The following is a 627-nucleotide window of genomic DNA, read 5'->3' on the forward strand; positions in this document are numbered from 1 at the left end:
AATTGACCCTTATGACTGGTTTTGTGCTCCAGGGTCACATATGACGCAGTATGAGAGCTGATCGTACCTCTGCATTGGTGTTCCTGATTTATAATCAATGTCCAGCACTATAGCTTCAGGGTTACTGGGCAGATAACAGCCTGAGAAACACAACAAATGCAATTAAAATCATTAAACGAGGCTGTAATATCAGTCACAGATCTGATTATGAAGAGATACTCAGACCTGGCTGGACTTTGATATCAGACAGGGCTCGCAGACACGCTCTCTTCCGCTCGTCACCTTTAGGAATCGGCCTGAAATACCAAAAACACAGAAGAGATTTCAGCTTCAAACATAAGACTGAACATGAACATGATGGAAAATCAGCGCCATCTTGAGACAGAAACAGGAGGCGCAGTAGATGAGATGTTTCCAGTACTTTATAATGGCCGAGACATTGGTGATCTTGTTGAAGAAGTCAAACTCGCGCTGGTAGAAATCTTTAGCTGGACCTGAAAGAGAACCGATGATCTCCTCAACCAGCTGCTCCAGAAGCTCCCCGATATCAGCTACAAAACACAGAACAAGAACAAGCTGCAAAGGGCCGTTTACATTCAGAACAATGACTTTTAACAATAAAGCAAT

At 43.2% G+C, this 627-nt stretch overlaps 1 long non-coding RNA gene across 1 annotated transcript; it reads right to left on the reverse strand.

Annotated features, from left to right (window-relative positions):
* Nucleotides 1-67: 67 nt before the first annotated feature.
* Nucleotides 68-616, reverse strand: LOC107577163 (uncharacterized). Its single transcript, XR_001608170.1, has 3 exons — nucleotides 422-616; nucleotides 226-296; nucleotides 68-140 (listed from the first exon to the last, which is right to left on the reverse strand). It is a non-coding gene; the product is annotated as an uncharacterized lncRNA (long non-coding RNA).
* Nucleotides 617-627: the final 11 nt, after the last annotated feature.

This window comes from Sinocyclocheilus grahami, unplaced genomic scaffold (assembly GCF_001515645.1).
Source record: "Sinocyclocheilus grahami isolate Dianchi unplaced genomic scaffold, SAMN03320097.WGS_v1.1 scaffold5289.1, whole genome shotgun sequence".
NCBI lineage: Eukaryota > Metazoa > Chordata > Actinopteri > Cypriniformes > Cyprinidae > Sinocyclocheilus > Sinocyclocheilus grahami.